Source organism: Mus caroli, chromosome 2, assembly GCF_900094665.2.
Source record: "Mus caroli chromosome 2, CAROLI_EIJ_v1.1, whole genome shotgun sequence".
NCBI lineage: Eukaryota > Metazoa > Chordata > Mammalia > Rodentia > Muridae > Mus > Mus caroli.
The window spans coordinates 67,481,258-67,500,780 of NC_034571.1; the positions used below are offsets into that span (position 1 = coordinate 67,481,258).

At 44.2% G+C, this 19,523-nt stretch overlaps 1 long non-coding RNA gene across 1 annotated transcript; it reads left to right on the plus strand.

Moving 5' to 3' along the window:
* The first annotated feature begins 4,810 nt into the window (after positions 1 to 4,810).
* LOC115030386 lies at positions 4,811 to 14,568 on the plus strand. Its single transcript, XR_003835977.1, has 3 exons — positions 4,811 to 5,138; positions 13,230 to 13,354; positions 14,209 to 14,568. It is a non-coding gene; the product is annotated as an uncharacterized LOC115030386 (long non-coding RNA).
* The last annotated feature ends 4,955 nt before the right edge of the window (positions 14,569 to 19,523 follow it).

The following is a 19,523-nucleotide window of genomic DNA, read 5'->3' on the forward strand; positions in this document are numbered from 1 at the left end:
ACAGAGACACACTAACATACACACAAGATGTAAGTCCCTCCCTTTCATGTTTAAAAACAATGTTTAGAGAGGCTAGCAAGATGGCTCAGTAGGTAAGGACACTTGCTATCAAAGCTAATGGCCTGTGTGTCAGACACACACATACACACAACTATACAGAGATACATAGACACAGGCATATACACTCACATTCACAAACACACACACTAAATTTTTAAAATGTAATTTTAAAAATGTTTTGCTATAGGAGTCCTGAAGTCAAACTTGGAATTTAAATATATGGCTTTATATTCTTATCAGGGGTCTCAAAACTTTAAAAGAATTTTTTTCCACTATTTTAAGAACAATCCCCTAGAGCATTACAATGTTTAGTTTCTTAATTGTAATTGTGTTCCTCAACTATCACTTGTTAAACATAACCCACAGAGGCCAAGGTTCAGCCTTAAACCATAGGGTATATACAAGATCCTTGTTTCAAAGCGTCTCCTAGGAATTTCTCATAGTCATCTTCAGACAGAATTAGATTATACCCTTGTATTTATCTCATAATTTTGTGGGTTTGTTTGGGTATATATTGCTGTTGCTATTTTTTTTTTCACTAGAGATCCAACCCAGGGCCTTACAAATATTCAGCACGCAGGCCACTGCTGAGCCACAGCCCAGACCTTTACCTACTGAGATCGCTGCCAAAAGTCAATATTTACCTCATCAAAATAAACACAAGGGTTGTGGAAAACCATGAGTCCAGGTAGAGGCGTAAATAAACACAGTACAGGGTTCCTCTGAGTAAGACCGGCTTCGCCGTTGACTTTTGCCCGAAGACAATATAGCTAACTGTGAGGAGCAAACCAGCAACCTCCCTGGCAGAGTGTTACTCAGCCGCTAACCCGCCTTTTCTGAGGCTATCCTTAAACTGAAGGATCAGAGCCAGAGATCCACATAACTGGACCCCACGTGGGATGTAAGATACCTGAAAAGCAGCCAGAACAGCTGGAAAACCCTGCAGGTCTCTGTGGAGCACCTGTCCTGGGCTAGGGCCCTGTGGCTTCTACAAGTGTGTTAGCCAGCAGCGCGGGACACATGACTATCCACTTGTTAATTATGACGTCATTGTGACCCTGCTCACTGGAAAAAACGACTCTACACATCATAACTGAAGTTTGAATACAGATGCCTGTTTCCTCTCACACACCCCATTTCTTGCTATACACACCGCTCTGGGATTCATCTTCCTGTACTGTGTGTCTGTTTGCACCTCTGCCTGGAGCTTCTGACTCTGGTTCCCTCCACACACACCCTCGAATTTGTTTGATGAATACTTATCCTAAGCTTTTGGCTGAGGTTTCAGTAAAGCCCAGAATGAAAGTACAAGTCCCTGCTTGCTGTGAGCAGCGATGGGGAACTAAGCCCAGCATCTTTCTTTCTCTAGCCATCTTGTTACCTTAGCCAATCACTAATTTAGGAATCTGTGAACTTAGGGGTCCTTCCAGGCACGCATGTTGCCCAACACTTAAAGATCATGTTCAGAAGAATACATGCGAGCTAACATTGGTTATCAACCAAAACCAAAATATTAGACTTTAGCAAGACATTAAGCATCTACCAAGTCAGGGTTAAGATTAGTAATGAGCAAGTGACTCACCACAGTGACAACACACTGTTTTTGGAAGGACTGGTTAGAACTGGCACAAGATACCCCAAGACCAAGGTCTCAGCACAAAGGAGATTTATTGCCCCCAAGGAACAAAGGGCAGGGAATCGGAGACAAAGACGGGAGATAGAGGATGAGAAGGGAACAAGGGAGAGGGAGGAAGAGGTATTGTCCCAGAGGACAAAGGACTGCCCCTGGATAGAGAGGAGACAGATGTGGCCCATATGAAAATAGCAGTTTGTAAAGGGAAACCCCATGTTAGAATGAGTTGGTTTGTTTTGATCGGGCATGTTATTAAGTAAGTGAGCAAAAGAGGGCTTTTGGTTGCTAGATTTCAATATTTTGATAGCTGGACCTTGGTAGTCAGTTTCAGGAGGAGGAAGTGGCCAAATGAGGAATAGACCTTGGTGGCCAGCTTTAGGACTGTAACCTTAGGGTTTTTAGCAAGGCAGAGGAAACAGGGGAAGGGCAAGGCTTGCCAGAGCCATGTTTGTCATGCTTGGGCTGGCTAGAGTCCTTTCAGCTTTCTTGTATAGACACTCGACATAGAGGAAGGTCCTACGCTGGAGGCTCCATGAAATTACCTGAAATGGAGGCATACTCCAGCCACACCTAGAATGTGGCCCTCAGCCCTGTGTCCTCACACTGGGGAGGAAAAGGGATTGAACCTTAAAGGGCCCCACCCCTCCCCCACAGGCATGGTTCCTACCACAACTGCTCCACATTCGGGTAAATGGAAAACCCAGGTGCTAAAAACTATAAGCAATTGTTACAATAAGTAGTCTCTGCCATCTCAGCTTTAACAAGTGAGATTTTGACCAAGTACGGGATCCAATACCAAAAATGAATCAGTAGATTCTCGCTGACTTTTTTTTGATGTGTGTATGTGTGTGTTTGTGTGTTACCTGTTCATGTGTGTTCATGTGTGGGGTGGGTTGAGTGTGTACATGGATGTTGGAGATTGATATCAGGCATCTTTGCAACTGTACACCCCCTCATTATTATTTATAAATTTATTCAATTATGCATTCATTTTGGAGAGGGATGTTTTAGTATCTCTGTTGCTATGATAAAACACTGACCAAAACCAACTTGGGGTGTGGATATTTTATTTCATCTTACAGTCTGTTGTGAAGGGAAGCCAATGCAGGAATTCAAGCAGGAACTTCGAAGCAGGATCTGAAACACAAAAGCTGGATGGAAGCTGCTTGCTTTTCCTGGACTTGCTCAGTTGCCTTTCCTAAACAACCCTGGCCCACCTGCCTAGGGAGGGCATGGCCCATAGCACTGGACCCTCACACATCAGTTAGCAATCAAGGAAAGGGCTCATAGGCGTGCCAGTCAGAGGGAGGCAGTTCTTCAGTTGAAGTTCTCACTTCCCCGGTGACTCTAGATGAGCCAAGCTGACAAAAACTCACCTGTACAGTTGTATGAATGTGCGAGTGTACATGCCACCACACGTATGTGAAGGGTAGAGGACTGTGGGAGTCGGTAATCTATCATCACGTGGGTGCCAAGGATGGGACTGAGGTTGGCAGGAAGTGCTGGACATCTGGTCAACCTTCCACTTTATTTTAGGAGGTAGGGTCTCTCCTGAATCTGGAGATAGCCAGTTCAGCTAGACTGTCTGATCAGCAAACTGGGAATCCTCCTACTTCCGACTCCCCAGCACAGGTGTGTACCACCACCACGCCTAGCGTTTACATGGGTGCTACTCATGCTTTGGAAGCAGGCAACTCATCACACAAGTAGTTTCCCCAACCCCTGATATTTTGGGGGTTTTTGTTTTGTTTTGTTTTGGGGGGTTGTTTTTTAATATATTCAAAGGCTCCTTATCTCTCATCACCTTTGGAATAGTTATAATAAGAATTATCTTAGAAAAACATTGTATGTTGTAGGAGCCACATGTTTGGACATAATTCTCCAACAGGAACATGCTGTGGCTTTCTACAGTAAGTAGATAAGCCCCACCCTTAATCACACCAGGGTTTGCAATCCTGAACCCCCACTCCAAATGCTTGTGGGAAACCAGCTATTTACTGAAGCCAACAGTGACTTTTGGAGGGAAAATGTCCACCTTGTAATGGGAATGATCACACACTACACATCCGGATCAGAATCGGAAATGTCTGATTATCAGATTTTAGATAGTGTCTGCTTATCAGATATGAGAACTTATCAAACAAACCCAAAATGCAAGTCTCATAGAGGAACCTCACCCACCAGAGATAAGAGAAAATCTCTGGAGACAGAGAGCCCACCGCAGACATGGTCAGTGGGTCTTATGACACTCCCTCAAAACTGACCTCCACAGCTGGAGCTGCAGACAGCTGCTGGGTGACAATCTTCCTTCATTTGCTGAATATGAGTCCGAGAAGGAATTCATTGTGTAATGACACACGTCTCATTTCTTTCGGATGCCAAGTGTTCAAAGTATAAAAATATGCAACAGGCCACTCACAAGCTAGGCAGCAATCCAGTCATTAGCTCACACTGTGTCGGTGACCTTACGCTTCAGCCGGGGCTGTGCAGTTTATAACTACTTCACCATGGAGCTTAAAATAAGTAGCCTCTCCCTTCCACGGCTCATCTTCCTTCACTGAGCCTAGAGTGCTCTATTGCTCAAGCTGAAGTTCAGGATCTGGATCATCCCATCAAGTTGAAGAGAAAAACAAGTTGGAGACAGGGCCGTTTTCATCTGTGCAGGTGACAAGTAATGGAACTGAGACACCAGGAGGGTGATTCCCAGAAAGCCATCACTAGGCAAACACTTGCCCATTGCATCATCACTACCTTCAACTCCTAAGGAGGAAAGGAAGCTCTTCTCTGCTTTATATTTTTCCCCCTCTGAATTTTAAGGGAAAGAAGAAAATGATAAAACCAAGAGGTTTCATATCCCAGGAGACATTTCCGTTTAAGCTGGACTGAGCACTACCCCTGAATCACAGGCAACAATTTCACCCTGGCGGGGAAAGGACTAAGTGACTTAATGGATATTTTCCATCTCTAATTTCCATGATTAAAAGAAAGAGGTTGAGAGGGGTACATGTGGAGCCTATTGTGAGTTTGCCAATGAATCCTAATTTAGATCAAAGAGAGTCCATGAGACACCGAACCATAAACACCCTAGTGTGCGTTACTTCAAGGAAGTTGTTAGTTGTTCCCGATGGCTATTATGTGATATAGTTGCGCTCCATAGCCTGCACCCTTTAATTACTAATACAGAAGAAAATCCCATATAAGAGCCAGGAATGTAAATGAGACCTCTGCTCTTTTGAACCTTTTATGCATTTGCCAAATTAGAGTTTGCCGTGGACTTTGGTTTTCCCTGATCGCTGTTGGTAGTGATCATTTGGCTCGTGGGATTAAATCTGACTTTCTAAAAACTATTTCCGATCAGCGAGCAGATTTTAGACCTTTATGTGTGCTTTGCGCTGAGACGTGGATCATCAGAACCAGATTGGAAACAACTTTGAAGTTTTCAAAGGTAAGGAAGAAATCCTCCTCTTTCTCATCTTTCCTCATTGCTCTAGTGCAGGTTGCTGGCTGCCTTGGAAAGAGAAGCCGGCCGAGTCCAGGGGCAAACATGATGACACCATGCTCATTCATGCTCATGACTTCCGGGCAGAACGCTAGGCATGTGAGTCTGGATCAATACATATGACCACACTGTATTAGAAGGTTTTCAAGCAGTATTTCAAAAAGAGAACAGCCACACCTGTCATCTTTAACAGTTGGGAGTGTAACGATGCTGCTGCCTTCTCTTCAGTTCTGCTGCCTCAACACCCATGTGCAGAAAAAAAGAAATGGCAAAAACTTTGCACATGCGTAGGGCACCCACGTAGGACCAGGCCCTGTCTCAGTGCAAAGATGTTTATTAGCCTGAGTGAGTGCTGAAGCCATTAGCCATTCAGTGAGTCAGGCTATGCCCAATCCTGCATCTTGTTCAGTAAAGCAAAGTCCTCTGCCATCTGTCTCCTACTACAAAGAGATTATAATAATAAAATCATTGCTAATGAGTAAACTAAGTACAGGCTAATTCCCTGGTAGGTCACATTGGTGTTTTTGTCCTAAGATGTCATGTTCTCAATGAGGCAGAGAGCACAGAGGAGGGCGTGCGGTTGCGCACAACAGAGATGCCTAGAATCAAAAGCCACGGCAGCAGCATATGTCGGCATTTAAAGCCCCATCAAAGAAACATCCAACTTTTCGGCTGTAACCCAAATATAAATTTTCCTTACCCTGTCAATTAGCAGATTACAAAGCTTCTGTAGCAGGAAGGCCATTCTGCTGGCAGAACCCGGGTGTTTGGAATGGGTCCAGGTCAGACAGATGGTGTGGAAAAGGGGGCGCCATGAAACGGTCCCTGTCTGCGAGGTCTTCCAAGCAGCAAGTGTAACCTTCAAAGGGCTGAACCACAAGGTGAGGACCTTCACCGGCACAGCTGGAGATGTCTAGGTGCACAAATTAGATGTGGGGGAGGGAGGGCACAATAGCCTGGTGTTGTAGAGGCGTTTAAAGAAGCTGATTAAGACAGCTGATTGGAAGTCATATTGTTTGGCACTCTCTCTTCAGAGAGCCCAGAAAGTGGATTCACCATCTTCCCCAAGTTTAACATGATTGTTTAAATTCGGATAATAGAGAGTGCTGGCTATGTTTGAGATGCTGACCCTAACCACATAAAACAACTGATATGATTATGGGGAACCATGAAGGATGTTGGCTGTACTATCACCTGACACCAACCGAGTTGCACAGAAAAGTTTAATTCATGAATTGATGGTTAGTACAGTTGTTATACATAGTGATAGCAGCCTGCTGACTTAGAAAATACACTTTATAATGGGCACACTAATTGACACTTCTAAGATTAAAAGAAAAAAAATCAAACTTTAAATTCCCTCCCATGGAGACCCAAAAAGCAAAGCAAAACAAGGTTGTATTGATTTTAAAAGAATTTAGGATAAATAAGAATGTGGCTCATAGCTGTAGGAAGCTTTAGTCCATGAGGACAGGGGAGGCATGGTGGAGTCTACAGCCAGGCTGTCCACACCAAAGGAGACCAGGGATCCGAAGAGAAAGCAGGACGCTGAGGAATGTATATGAATATATATAACTGTCATAAATAATCCTAGTAACGTACTTTCTCCAGCGGTCCCTGCCTCCTGCATTCTAAACCATCCCAGATAGCATCACCAACAGGGAAAAGAGCATTCAGAAATAAATGTGTGAGGGGCAGGTCAAGTTCAGACTGTAACAGCTCTGCATTGATATCGACTGGCCATTTATTTATAGGTGCTGGCAAGGCATGAGGTACTTAGCCTGCGTCAGCTCACTGAATCCTTTGAACATCCCCCAAAATGGAATTACTCTCATTATTTTAAAGGGAAGGTATTAAAGACCCAAGACAGCAACCAGACCACGCTGACACTAATTCATGTCGCTCTGCCCATGCCAATTTAACAACATGTTTTCTTTGGATTCCAGTACAAGGCCCGCAATGAGAATGGTGGCTATTAGTTCCAGGTTCCAAGTCAAACTCTGTTGTCAAATGGAAATGTGCCCACTCCGGACTGGGCAAAGCTACTGCCCAGTGCCAAAGGCTGGTGCTGGTCTGTCATCATGGGGCTTGGCTAGTAGAATTCAATTTTGAATATGAAGGGTACTGTGTCCATGTAGAAGCAGGAGTTAAGGCTGTAGGAAGAACCTCTAGGGAACTCCTGCAGGACAGGAAATTGAGTTTCACCAAGCAAAGAACCATGTAAGAGATAGGCAGACACAAAGGGCAGTCCTGGCACTTAGGATTTCCATGGCATCCTTCCCTCAGTAAACCCTGAATCTTCTGTGCTCTCCTCAGCCTTCCTTGCCCGCTCACCTATAGCAGCTGGCAGGGAGGGGAGCCTATACAGAGCTATCATGAGGCCCTGAGACCATTTTCCAGCCAGTAGTTAGAAAATGGTTTTTTTAAATTACTTTCAACAAAAGTGGACTATGGTGTCACATAGAGCCTGGTCTTTGTGTTTGTTTGACACGATCCTAATGGACAAAATAGAACTAGATGCCCAGCTGTCTACAACAGCCCTGATTAATGACAACACAGACCTGCCATAGCACTTGATGCTGTACAGTTTCCGAAACCCAGACAAGGGTGACCTGCCACACCTGGGGAGGGGTTTTATAACTAGAACCACTGTTTTCAGTTCTGAATGACCAATCAAAGAGTCTGATTGAGCAATTAAAACAACAATTAACTCGGTCATCAGTTTAAATGTTTCAACTCTGGCCCCTGCCCTATGCCCACACCCTATGAAGAAGAAGTGAGTTTAAAAAAAAAAAAATCACAAAAGCCTCACTGGAGTAACAATTGCCTATTTTAATGTTGGCAACTTAAACTGACAATTATGCTGTTAATTGATAGTTATTTCACTGAGTTGTCATCCATGTAGATTGTTCAGATTAGCGATGTTGTTTTTGCATTGTGATTAAACCTCTGGGTAGCAGCATAAGACTGTTGTATTCTATTATGGAGACATTCTAACGGAGAAGAGGAAAGGGCCGGCCCTCCTTAAAGACACAGTTGACTTAAAAGAAGCTAAGAATTAAACAGACCTGCTAAAAGGCGGTCTTTTTCAGAACATATCGATGAGATGCAGTGGTGGTTAAGAAAATTTCTTTCTGCATAAATAAAATATTATTTAGGGGACTGACAGTCAATGACAAGGCTACTGAGCATGCCATAGGAACGCTATTCCTCCAGACCACGAGGCCAAAAGAGACCCAGTGTTCCTTCTGAAACTTTCACAAACTCAAGACAGATAGTAAAATTAAGGAGAGAGCCGGTTTCTTTTCAGGTTGTTTTGTGGAGCTGGGAATCAAACCTAACACCTTGCATACACTCAGCAGTCACCGCGAGCGCCGTTAGCCACGCCCCTGGTTGGATGCTCTATCTTCCTCTTAAGATTACATTTAATTTATTTATTTAACGAGGGAGCGAGTATGCAAACCATGGTACTTGCATGGAAATAAGAAAAATCTCTTCTCATCAGACCTTGTGGGTCCTAGTTAATCACCAGAATGAACTCAGGACATCATGCTCAGTGTAAGTGCCTCCACCTGCTGTGCCATCTTGCTGGCCCAACCATGCTACGTTTTTTTGTTTTGTTTTGTTTTTGTTTTTGTTTTTTTGGTTTTTTTTTTTTTTTTTTTTTTTTTGTTTTTTTTTTTTTTTTTTTTTTTTTGGTTTTCCGAGACAGGGTTTCTCTGTGTAGCCCTGGCTGTCCTGNCCGAGACAGGGTTTCTCTGTGTAGCCCTGGCTGTCCTGGAACTCACTTTGTAGACCAGGCTGGCCTCGAACTCAGAAATCCGCCTGCCTCTGCCTCTGCCTCCCGAGTGCTGGGATTAAAGGCGTGTGCCACCACGCCCAGCTCATGCTACAGTTTTAAAGGAAAGGAAAGGAGGGGAAGAGGGGAGGGAAGGGGAGGGTGAAATTGGAGTAATGTTATTTTTCATGTGGACTGTCCTTTTTGATTTTAAGACAAGATTTTCCCTGGTAGCCCACATTGGCTTCAAACTCCCTACACATCCCAAGGCTTCCCTCAAAGTCTCCGCAATCCTCCTGCTTCAGCGTTCTAAGGGCTGCAATTATGACACAAGGAACCTGTGGCATCTAATGTTACACTGGCTCTCCTCTCCTATCCCTCCCAGTGTCCTTCCTTCTGCCTTCAACCAATGTAGTTCACTGACTCTCTGGGTGGTGCAGTGGACACTGGCTTGAACCTCACAGGATGAGCTCTGACCCTGCTGTCACAAGGATTCTAATTTCTGCTCAGACAGCCACCTCTCAGCCACACCTCTTGCTTGTTAAAATATGGGTGGGACGCTTGCCATCTCTAAGGCCTCAAGGTGAGCAGGCAGCTTGGGTCTGTGCATTCGGGTTGTTCTATGTCTCTAGCCATAGAGAATGAATCAGGGGTGAGCATAAAACCCAATTAACCAAATAAGAATCCACCTCGGAACCTTTTCTGGAAGTCCCTGAAAAGGAAAAAGAAGAATTCTTTCTTCAGTGTTAGTTAGGTGAAGGCAACGTATGTTTAGAGAGAGCAGGTGGTCCACCATGGAGAGAAAGGCAGGTAACTGCACAGAGGACCACAGAGGCTGTAAGAGCGCCTGCGCTAGCATTTCGTAAATGTGTGCTTCTACTGAGGTTGAAAAAATACAAAAACCAGGAAAAGACGAAGGGCTAGAAGGAACTGTTGATGGTTGGGGTTGAATTTGGAGGTTCCCTGGTAATATGGACAGATCGTGTGTGTGTGTGTGTGTGTGTGTGTGTGTGTGTGTATGTGTGTGTGTGTGAAGTAGTATAGTGTACCTCCTAGCTGTGTCTCCCGAGAACACTTTGATGTGATAACACCCCAATAGTAAGAAGCACTCTTGCTAAATACCCAATTCCTAGGCAAAGGGGAGCAGGCAGGCTCCTTAAAGAAGTAAATGTTTCTAAGAAGTGGGTCAAGAGACTATCAGAAGAAAAACTTGTCCTGGTAAGTCAGGAAAACTGAGGGAGAAAGGATAAAAGTACAAAGAATGGCATTAAAGAGTCTACAACCACACCACCCATCTATCAGAAGGATCCAAAAGAATGCCCCAGCTGACCACACTGGAACCAGAGACATCAAAATAAACACTGGATTATAGTCCATTGAAGAAAGTATCTGTGATGATGTCAATAAAACTTGTAAGTAATGAGTAAAGCAACCACTGGCAAACCAACTCCTCCAGAACTTCCCTTCGCTTGAATTGGTGGGTAATGGGTAAACTCTGCTCCTCCCCACCCCATACCCCTATCTCAGCTTCTCTGAGACCTCCCACCACCACCACCACCACCACCCCCATCAAATAAGCTCTGTTCCTTCCCACCCTGTAACCCATCCATCTCTTCTCAATCACTTCTCAAGTAACATCTCTTTGATGTCACTTCTCAAAGTCAGGGGGTAAGCACCTCTCTACCTCAGACCACAGGCCTCAGAAATCTTCCTCCAGGTACTGCCAGACTTCCCAGCTTCTCCAGCAACCCCTGTCTCCATGCCTCAGACTAGGCCCACTCTACTATCCTATGAGCCACCCTCCCCTCGAGGATCCCAGGCAGGCCCTGTATTTCCTGTCTCCACAGACCTTCTGAGGTCGCATATAGCTTCCCAAGATCTCCTACACCCAATCACCATGGAATCAGAATTTACACATGGTAGATCAGACAGACATTGAAGAACTGCATCAGAAGATAGCAGAGGAGAGGACCAGCAAGAAACATGCAAAACTTGGGTTAATGTCTGTTTGCATAGACCATAGCAGACTCTCAAAGATAGACTAATGATAGACCCCTCTGCCATCAAACCCGTCCTGTAGAGGGTTGGTCTGGTGCTGCTATGTATTCAAATGCTAAGTACTGGACTCAAGTTAGGGTTGTCCTCAACGAGCAAATCTTCATGTACACCAGGTAATGCTATGTAAACCTTGCTCTCCAGTTTAACTAGTGAACAAAAGGCTAGAGCCTGTGATTGGACAATAGAGAAAGGAGTAGAGAAAGGTGGGACTTGAGGATCAAGTAAGGGATCTCAGGAAAGACCAAAGGGGAGAAGAAAAAAGGACAGGAGAACGGAGCAACCCACCACGAGGATGATGGACCAGGAAAAAAACAGCAAGGAGTAAGGGACAAGGGACATCATGGCTAGGAAATAAGTTAGACTAGCTCCCAACCTGCCCAATCTAGGCTTACAGCTTGTAATCGAAATACCTGGGCTGTGTGTCTTTTATATGGGGCTAGCTAGAATGTTTAATTCCTGTTACACCGTTCCTCTTACAATTTAATCTTAAACATCATACATAACTGTGCCCAAGGAAGAAAGGTACAACTCCCAAAGTGCTTAGATGAAGCCAAGTATGATGGTCCTTATTAACTAACCCAGTAGAGGCCGGTAGATCCCAGGTGGTCCCCAGGCCAGCCAAAGAGAAGAAAGAAAACAGGGAAATAATAACATTCACAATAGCCTCAAAATATTTTATAAATAAAATATATCAGTTAGTAGGGTTCTCTAAAGAAATAGAACTGATAAAAAAAAAAGAAATAGAAATGATAGAATATATTCATTCAATCGGAATTTTCCAGCTTGACTTACAGGGTGTGATCCTGGTAGTCTAACAGTGGCCATATCTCACTGGAAAGGCCAAGAATCCAGTAGTTGTTTGATCCAGGATGGATGTCTCAATGGTGTCAGACTGGCACCATAAGCATGAAGTCCTCCTTGAGAGCTTCTGGTCCTCAGTCTACATGATATTCTGAAGAAGTTGGTTCTAATGGTGAAGGAATGCCACAGCAACAGAGTAGATGAATTTGCCAGCAAGACTGATGGCAAGCAGGCAAAAAAAAAAAAAAAAGCAACAGCTCTTTCCTCCATGTCCTTTTATATGGACCCCAGGAAGGGGCCACTCGCATTTAGGCTGGGTCATCCTACTTCAAATAATCTGATGAAGAAAGTGTCTTGCACACGGGAGTGCCCAGCAGCTGTGTTTTACTTGATTCCAGATGCAGTGAAGTTGATAGCCACGATTAGTGTGGTGGTTTGAGTAGGTATGGCCTCTGTAGAATCATGTGTTTGAATGCTTGGCCATAGGAGGTGTGGCCTTGTTGGAGTAGGTAGCCTTGTTAGAGGAAGCATATCCCTGAGGAGGTGGGTTTTAAGGTCATGTATATTCAAGCTATGCCCAGTGTGGCTCTCAGTCTACTGTTGCCTGCCAATCAAGATAGAGAACTCTGCTTCTCCAGCACCATGTCTGCCTACTTTCCTGCCATGATGATAATGAACTAAACTCCCAGAACTGTAACTGTACAGTTCCAAAACTGTAACTTCCAAAACCCCTATTAAAAATAAGTCTACCATATGATCCAGCTACAATACTCCTTGGCATATTCCCAAAGGACTTTATATCCTGCCACAGAGATATTTGCTCATCCTTGTTGAGGTGGTTTCAATGTTTGGCCCATGGGAAATGCTATAATCACAAGGTGTGGCCTTATTGGAGGAAGTGTGTCACTGTGTAGGCGGGCTTTGAGGTCTCCTAGTACTCAAGCTTCACCCAGTGTGGAAGAGACAAATCCTCTCCTGGCTGCCTTTAGATCAAGATGTAGAACCTCAGCTCCTCCTCTAGCACCATGTCTGCCTGGATGCTGCCATGCTTCCCACCATGATGATAATGGACTGAACCTCTGAACCTGTAATCCAGCCCCAATGAAATGTCCTTTATAAGACTTGTCTTGGTCATGGTGTCTCTTCATAGCAATAAAACCCTCACTAAGACATGTGATCATTGCTGCTCTATTCATAATATCCAAGACATAGAAACAACCTACACATATACCACTGGGTAGTGAAAATGTGGTACATATACACAACAGAATACTATTCAATGTTAAGAAAAAAATTAAAATTATTAAATTTGCAAGTAATTGGATGGAGCTGGCAATATCATTCTCAGTGAGCTAACCCAGACCTAGAGAGACAAACATCTTGCATTTTCTCTCATATAGGGATACCTTCTTTGAATACTTAGATATGTGCGTTGAAATGGGAGGACTCGTCAATGTCTGCCAAGTAGTACGGGCCAGTATCTCGGGGGAGTGGAATATACTGCAGATGGTACGAAGTGGGGAAGGTAAGTAACAAAACCAGAAGGACTAAATGGAGTGTGGGGGTAGGTGGGAAGGATAGAAGAGGATTATGGGGAGGGATAATTAACACTAATAAACGCTGAACAAGTCATATATGAACTTATCACTGTAGAAGCTACATAAAATGCATATATACATCTGTAAAAGAAATCTAAATGGGGTTACCCTCTAACAGATTCCGAAGGCTATCAAATAAAAAGCTCAATGCCAGGTATTTGCTGCCTTTTTTTCTAGTTGTTGACCATTGGGGTCTCATTAAACTCTCCCCCAAATTACAGGTTACCGGGTAGTGTTCTTGATGGCAAAACCACATGGCTGAAGACATCCCATGTTTGAGTTACAGGGCATGGAGGAGACTCGCTTGTACTGAACTGAAAGTCTTGTCCTGACCAGCTACCAGTTTCACAGAGCTGGAAGTTCTATGTGTGCCACCAGGAGGGAAAGACAATGAGCAGTGCTCCCCAGTTGTCGAATCCCCCTCCCCCAGGCTGCAATAATGACTGGCCTGGCAAGAGAGGCTCACTGACACAGTAACAGTGCTAGTGTTACAAGAGTCGCCAACCACTCTCTAATTAGATTTGAGGCCTGCTCCCCAAGGCAGAACTCATGCCTAGTAGTATTAACTGGGGACAAGAAAAGGACAAAACAAAACAACAACAACAAAACCTGCAGAGAACCTAATAATTTTATTTGGTTAAATGGACATAGTAATGAAATGCCACTAAGTTTTTATCTTTTTGTCCATAGATTAGTGCCCCTCTCAGCCCTCATCAAACAAGCAGCTTTTCTTGTTCTTCTTCTTCTTCTTCTTCTTTTTTTTTTTTTTTTTTTTTCGCAGTAAATGGGGATTAATACAGAAACAAAGAACTAGTCACATGCAGGGGAGAAGAGGATCCAGAGTGCTCATCTCTAAATGAAACATCCACATCACACTCCTCCCGGCTCAGCAATCATCACAGGCGAGAGGAGCAGAAAGACTGTGAAAGCCAGTGTTCGTGGATGTCTGCCGTGAAACACTTGCTAAACTCGGCAGTGCCATTGCCTATGAGACCAGCCACTGTGGCTACACGTGCAAGACCTTTACAAGATCAAGCCAAACAAAATCCCAGCATGGTTCCTTCCACCTCTAGCAGAGGAGCTGTTTCTTGACAATTTATGGCTGTTGGAAAAGGGAGAGTCGTGTTTCTTTAAGGGTGCAGCACACACACACTCTCTCTTTCAAATACAAAAATTAAATCAACCTCTTTTTTTTTGCACCTTTGTGTTTGTTTGTTTGTTTGGTTGTTTTTTTTAAAGAAGTGCAAGATCATTGTCAGCTACATAGCAAGTTGAGATGCTGCCTTAGGGTTTTGCTGCAGTGAACAGATACCAGGACCAAGGCAAGTCTTATAAGAACAACACTTAATTGGGAGCTAGCTAACAGGTTCAGAGGTTCAGTCCATTATCATCATGGCAGGAACATGGCAGCGTCCAGGCAGGCATGGTGCAGGAGGAGCTGAGAGTTCTACATCTTCATCTAAAGACTGCTAGCAGAATACTGGCTTCCAGACAGCTAAACTGAGGGTCTTAAAACCCATGCCCACAGTGGCACACCTACTCCAACATGGCCACACCTACTCCAACAGGGCCACACCTTCTAATAGTGCCACTCCCTAGGTCAAGCATATACAAACCATCACAGATGCATTCTGGGATACATTAGATCCTGACTCAAAAAAAAAAAAAAGTTCTTCCATGGCATCCCTGCACTGAAATAATTTTTAATCCCTTTTCACCACAGACAAACAAATTCACTGGTTACATAATCCTCCATTTGAAGGCAGGAGAACTCATAGCCTCCACTTCAACTATGTCGTACAGAACACCATCACCCTCCTGACACTCGGAGGTGGCAGAAGACAGAAGGCTCAAGGAGCCAGGAGCTTTTCTCACGCATGAAAGCTCCTCATGCAGACTGATGCGTCATGTGGAGTGCTTGAAAGTGATGAATAATGGCGGAAGGAATCCTAGGAGAATCCTCACTAAAATCCCCCAGAGTCATCCCCGTCTTTGCCCTTTTCTGCCAAGTGATTGCTGCAAGAACACGTGGAGTCAGAATTGGGCAAATCACCACGACCTCTCGGGCCTTTCTCTCTACCACTCTATGGACAGTAGCAATTTGCAGGGCCACTTCTAACATCTTGCCTCAGAGAAAGCAGCATTAGTGTGTTCTCTATAGAACAGTACAGACACATTCACGCTCCTGTTAGCTCACTGACAGGCTGAGAAAAGCCTACCAAGCCAAGAAAAGATGTCTCCTGATAAAGGGAAACAACTCATTTTACCTTTTTCTTTCCTGCAGCGTTCACTCTAGCTCAGAATCAGAGCTGAGGCTCACTTTGGGCTAGTGGTCATCAGCGTCCCTCAGGATAGCTGCCCCCTCCACAGAGCATCATACAGTCTTAACGGCAACCCAAAGCCATTCAAAAAGAAAGCACGGGATGGAAGGAAACACTCGCCTCCTTGGTGCCAAAAACAGAGGGACTTCGACTTTAAAGGTCCCCAAAATATCTGCATGGGTTAAGGTGTCACCAGTCTCCAATTGGCCTGATGCCAGCATGTTTCCTTGTTAGGACAGCACATTAATAGTCCATCTTTACTTACTGTTCTGATGCTGTGAAGAGACACCATGACCAAGGCAACTCTTCTAAAGAATGTGTTTAGTTGCGACTTTGCTTATAGTTTCTGAGAATTAGACCATTATCACCATAAGAGCAGACAGGCATAGTGCTGGCGCAATGGGAGAGAACTTTACATTCTGATCCAAAGGTAGCAAACAGAAAAAGACACAGGGCCTGACTGGGCTTTTGAAACCTCAAAGCTTACCCCCAGTAACACACCTCCTCCAATAAGGCCTCGCCTTCTCCAACAAAGCCACACCTCCTCATCCTTCATATATATATATCTGAGTACACTGTCTCTGTCTTCAGACAGAATAGGGCATCGGATCCCATTACAGATGGTTGCGAGCTACCATATGGTTGCTGGGAATTGAACTCATGGCTTCTGGAAGAGCAGTCAGTGCTCTTAACTGCTGAGCCATCTCTCCAGTCTCCCTCCTCATCCTTCTAATCCTTCTCAAACAGTTCCACTCACTGGTGACTAAGCATTCAGACATACTAGTCTCTGGTGGCCATTCTCATTCAAACTACCACATAACTCGTTCTTCAATCATCCAACAAGTACTTATTGACAGCCTTCTGTGCCAAGACAGGTACCAAGACAGTCTGAGGAAATATTATTAAACAAAATAGACATGCAAGCTTTCCTGACTAATTTAGTATTACACAACACAGGGTCCCTCTAATATCCCAGGATGGCCTTTAACTCTGTGACACCATGCTGGCCTAGAATATGAAAACTCTTGCCTCAGCAACCAGAGTGCCCTCACACACACACACACACACACACACACACACACACACACACACACACACACACGCTCGCGCGCACACTTCTTTATCAGCAGCAGCATCTCCCACTCATCAGGAATCCACCTATGGACCCTGATCTGGTTTCAGCAGTCCCTGTTCTAGCCCTTAGCACCTTTTGCGTTCTGGAATTCTCAGGAATTCAGAGGTGCAATGTTATTTTGTGTGTCTCAAAATCTGCATCGTTCTCATGTCAGATGTAATGGACTATATAAAATAATCCTTGTAGCATTTTAATCCTTAAACTCTACTGAAAGCACAGGAAAATGCAGTCAGTGAACAAAATCTGGGGAAAAAAAAAAAAAACACCCTGGCATTGGTGTGGTGGTGCATTCCTATAATCTTAGTACTTAGGGAGGACTGCAGCAGCTGAGGCCCAGTCGGGGCTTCATAATGACTCCTAGGCCAACTTGGTTATAATGTTAGATGCTGTAGGGTGTAGGGAGAGGAGCGGGTTTACAGAGAGAGGGTGGGAGAGAGTTGGAGGAGGAGAGAGGGAGATGGGAAGAGAGGAGAGAGAGAGACAGAGGCAGGCAGGCAGGCAGGCAGACAGGCAGACAGACAGACACACATACACAGAGACAGAGAGACAGAGAGAAAGAGGAGAATCTGAATAGTTCGAACCTGTAAAGTTCAGTCTTTATTCATAATTTGTTCATAAAATACTTCCCAGGAAAGTTTCCCTAAGAACCCTCAAAAGGGAATGATACCACAGATAATGGGGACAGCAGATTGGCAGAGTCCACTTAGCTTCATTATGAAGATCTCGCCATTGCCTTCTTCATCAGCTTGTCAGTGCTGATGGGCCAAGGCCTGGTCTCTCCCTGCCTCCAGACCAACCAACAGCCCAGAGTCAGTCCCCGTGGCTCACTATACACTTCTCCCTATGTCCTTCTGCACACTCCTGGGCTACTAGGTAAGAATGATATGGGTAAGCGGACCCCATCGCTGAGAATTGAGACTGTTGAGGAACTAAATCCCATGTTTAAAATTTGAAGTGAAAACCAGGCCTGTAAATCATAGCACAAGGTACAAAACCACGGTGAAACTAGAGAGAGAGAAAACCAGCAGCCTGGTAAGAAAACCCCACGAGCCCAGCCCTCTCAGAAATAGAGGTTTGGGTAAGATCACCCATTAGCCCAGAAACCCTTTTCTACACAGCCCCCTCCTCCAACAGTCCTGTCCTTGACTTCCCCATACCCGCTAGCCACCCATACGCTTGACGAAAAGGAGGGAAACGATTCTGCCAGGGCAGTGAGTCATCAGCTAAGCAATGATCAACAGCAAAGGCCGTCTGCATGTCTCCAAATAGAGCTGATTCTGACAAGAGACAAGAAAAATCAGAGTCACTGAGCGCCGAAGCTTCAGAACTAGCCATTTCAAATGAATTCAAACGTGGGGAAGTCACCAATTGCTATCCATCAGTAGCATATAGAGGTTAGTTAGTGACCTCACCAGAGGTTAGTTAGTGACTTCCTTCAGAGAGACGTTGCTTGCTCTGGACTTCTTCCTCAATGTTCTGATTCCTATTTACCATGTTCATAATCTCTTTTAATGCTGGAGAACTACTTTAGTTTTTTTTCCTTGTTTTTTATTATTTTATTTTTCATTAACTTATTCTTTTTTCTTTCTTGTCAAAATAATCTGTATATTTAATGTGATGTCAAGCATAGGAAAGGAACAGCTATAAACTGGGGTGATGGGGAATAAGCCTTCTTGATTAATGACTAACAAACTCTTTAAAGAAAGATGTGGAAAGGAAAAAGAGCAAAGAGACTCGTCTGAGAGGTCAGAGTTGCCTCAGAGAGGTATGTGACGTAAAACCATTGCAGCCAGTGTGATGGAACAGAGCGATGGGGTAGGAGGACCACAGCAGCTTGCGTGTGGTGAAGATAGCATCACCCAAGGAAGTGCAGGCTTAGGGGCAGCTCAGACACCTCGTCAATCACTGGGCAGGTGAGCAGAGGATGAAGTTAGGGTCCCTCGTCACACTGCACGCAAAAATTGATTCTGGTCTATTTGAAAGTAATAAAAAAATAGAAATTTCGATTTCTCTAATCTCTTAGTGAGAGATTTTAAACATAACACCTTGTTGCCACAAAGTAGAAGTTTTAAAATATCGAGTGTGGTTCAACATTTCTTATGGAAATTCGTGACATAAATTCCAAACTCGGTATTTTAAAACTTATTCATTTTACTTTAGCTGTTTTGAAGAAGAAAAAAAAAAAAAAAAAAAAAGAGGAAGAGGCTGGAGAGATGGCTCAGAAGTTAAGAGAAATTCCAGCACCCACATGGCAGCTCACAACAGTCTGCAATTCCAGTTCCAGGAGTTCTGACACCCTCAAAACAATAGCAAAACCAATCAGCATATATTTATAACCAAAAACATATAGACACTGATGTTATAATTACATCATCATGCCTTTAATCCCAGCACTAGGGAGGCAGAGGCAGGCGGATCTCTGAGTTCGAGGAGAGTCTGGTCTACAAAGTGAGTTCCAGGACCGCCAGGGCTATACAGAGAAACCCTGTCTCAAAAAAAACCCAAAAAACCAACCAAACAAAAAAAGAGTATTGTAAAAGACAATTTGCCTAAAAACATGGAGGAGATGATTCGGGGAAATCGTCAGGGACATAGCAATTTGGTAGTTGGAAAATAATTTAGGCAGCAAGCAATGTGGCC